Source organism: Ooceraea biroi, unplaced genomic scaffold (genome assembly GCF_003672135.1).
Source record: "Ooceraea biroi isolate clonal line C1 unplaced genomic scaffold, Obir_v5.4 UnassembledTig82, whole genome shotgun sequence".
NCBI lineage: Eukaryota > Metazoa > Arthropoda > Insecta > Hymenoptera > Formicidae > Ooceraea > Ooceraea biroi.
Genome location: NW_020825175.1, coordinates 9,544 through 12,500, shown reverse-complemented (window position 1 = coordinate 12,500; position 2,957 = coordinate 9,544).

Below are 2,957 nucleotides of genomic sequence, written 5' to 3'. Positions count from 1 at the left end.
GGTTAGGTTAGGTTAGGTTAGGTTAGGTTAGGTTAGGTTAGGTTAGGTTAGGTTAGGTTAGGTTAGGTTAGGTTAGGTTAGGTTAGGTTAGGTTAGGTTAGGTTAGGTTAGGTTAGGTTAGGTTAGGTTAGGTTAGGTTAGGTTAGGTTAGGTTAGGTTAGGTTAGGTTAGGTTAGGTTAGGTTAGGTTAGGTTAGGTTAGGTTAGGTTAGGTTAGGTTAGGTTAGGTTAGGTTAGGTTAGGTTAGGTTAGGTTAGGTTAGGTTAGGTTAGGTTAGGTTAGGTTAGGTTAGGTTAGGTTAGGTTAGGTTAGGTTAGGTTAGGTTAGGTTAGGTTAGGTTAGGTTAGGTTAGGTTAGGTTAGGTTAGGTTAGGTTAGGTTAGGTTAGGTTAGGTTAGGTTAGGTTAGGTTAGGTTAGGTTAGGTTAGGTTAGGTTAGGTTAGGTTAGGTTAGGTTAGGTTAGGTTAGGTTAGGTTAGGTTAGGTTAGGTTAGGTTAGGTTAGGTTAGGTTAGGTTAGGTTAGGTTAGGTTAGGTTAGGTTAGGTTAGGTTAGGTTAGGTTAGGTTAGGTTAGGTTAGGTTAGGTTAGGTTAGGTTAGGTTAGGTTAGGTTAGGTTAGGTTAGGTTAGGTTAGGTTAGGTTAGGTTAGGTTAGGTTAGGTTAGGTTAGGTTAGGTTAGGTTAGGTTAGGTTAGGTTAGGTTAGGTTAGGTTAGGTTAGGTTAGGTTAGGTTAGGTTAGGTTAGGTTAGGTTAGGTTAGGTTAGGTTAGGTTAGGTTAGGTTAGGTTAGGTTAGGTTAGGTTAGGTTAGGTTAGGTTAGGTTAGGTTAGGTTAGGTTAGGTTAGGTTAGGTTAGGTTAGGTTAGGTTAGGTTAGGTTAGGTTAGGTTAGGTTAGGTTAGGTTAGGTTAGGTTAGGTTAGGTTAGGTTAGGTTAGGTTAGGTTAGGTTAGGTTAGGTTAGGTTAGGTTAGGTTAGGTTAGGTTAGGTTAGGTTAGGTTAGGTTAGGTTAGGTTAGGTTAGGTTAGGTTAGGTTAGGTTAGGTTAGGTTAGGTTAGGTTAGGTTAGGTTAGGTTAGGTTAGGTTAGGTTAGGTTAGGTTAGGTTAGGTTAGGTTAGGTTAGGTTAGGTTAGGTTAGGTTAGGTTAGGTTAGGTTAGGTTAGGTTAGGTTAGGTTAGGTTAGGTTAGGTTAGGTTAGGTTAGGTTAGGTTAGGTTAGGTTAGGTTAGGTTAGGTTAGGTTAGGTTAGGTTAGGTTAGGTTAGGTTAGGTTAGGTTAGGTTAGGTTAGGTTAGGTTAGGTTAGGTTAGGTTAGGTTAGGTTAGGTTAGGTTAGGTTAGGTTAGGTTAGGTTAGGTTAGGTTAGGTTAGGTTAGGTTAGGTTAGGTTAGGTTAGGTTAGGTTAGGTTAGGTTAGGTTAGGTTAGGTTAGGTTAGGTTAGGTTAGGTTAGGTTAGGTTAGGTTAGGTTAGGTTAGGTTAGGTTAGGTTAGGTTAGGTTAGGTTAGGTTAGGTTAGGTTAGGTTAGGTTAGGTTAGGTTAGGTTAGGTTAGGTTAGGTTAGGTTAGGTTAGGTTAGGTTAGGTTAGGTTAGGTTAGGTTAGGTTAGGTTAGGTTAGGTTAGGTTAGGTTAGGTTAGGTTAGGTTAGGTTAGGTTAGGTTAGGTTAGGTTAGGTTAGGTTAGGTTAGGTTAGGTTAGGTTAGGTTAGGTTAGGTTAGGTTAGGTTAGGTTAGGTTAGGTTAGGTTAGGTTAGGTTAGGTTAGGTTAGGTTAGGTTAGGTTAGGTTAGGTTAGGTTAGGTTAGGTTAGGTTAGGTTAGGTTAGGTTAGGTTAGGTTAGGTTAGGTTAGGTTAGGTTAGGTTAGGTTAGGTTAGGTTAGGTTAGGTTAGGTTAGGTTAGGTTAGGTTAGGTTAGGTTAGGTTAGGTTAGGTTAGGTTAGGTTAGGTTAGGTTAGGTTAGGTTAGGTTAGGTTAGGTTAGGTTAGGTTAGGTTAGGTTAGGTTAGGTTAGGTTAGGTTAGGTTAGGTTAGGTTAGGTTAGGTTAGGTTAGGTTAGGTTAGGTTAGGTTAGGTTAGGTTAGGTTAGGTTAGGTTAGGTTAGGTTAGGTTAGGTTAGGTTAGGTTAGGTTAGGTTAGGTTAGGTTAGGTTAGGTTAGGTTAGGTTAGGTTAGGTTAGGTTAGGTTAGGTTAGGTTAGGTTAGGTTAGGTTAGGTTAGGTTAGGTTAGGTTAGGTTAGGTTAGGTTAGGTTAGGTTAGGTTAGGTTAGGTTAGGTTAGGTTAGGTTAGGTTAGGTTAGGTTAGGTTAGGTTAGGTTAGGTTAGGTTAGGTTAGGTTAGGTTAGGTTAGGTTAGGTTAGGTTAGGTTAGGTTAGGTTAGGTTAGGTTAGGTTAGGTTAGGTTAGGTTAGGTTAGGTTAGGTTAGGTTAGGTTAGGTTAGGTTAGGTTAGGTTAGGTTAGGTTAGGTTAGGTTAGGTTAGGTTAGGTTAGGTTAGGTTAGGTTAGGTTAGGTTAGGTTAGGTTAGGTTAGGTTAGGTTAGGTTAGGTTAGGTTAGGTTAGGTTAGGTTAGGTTAGGTTAGGTTAGGTTAGGTTAGGTTAGGTTAGGTTAGGTTAGGTTAGGTTAGGTTAGGTTAGGTTAGGTTAGGTTAGGTTAGGTTAGGTTAGGTTAGGTTAGGTTAGGTTAGGTTAGGTTAGGTTAGGTTAGGTTAGGTTAGGTTAGGTTAGGTTAGGTTAGGTTAGGTTAGGTTAGGTTAGGTTAGGTTAGGTTAGGTTAGGTTAGGTTAGGTTAGGTTAGGTTAGGTTAGGTTAGGTTAGGTTAGGTTAGGTTAGGTTAGGTTAGGTTAGGTTAGGTTAGGTTAGGTTAGGTTAGGTTAGGTTAGGTTAGGTTAGGTTAGGTTAGGTTAGGTTAGGTTAGGTTAGGTTAGGTTAGGTTAGGTTAGGTTAGGTTAGGTTAGGTTAGGTTAGGTTAGGTTAGG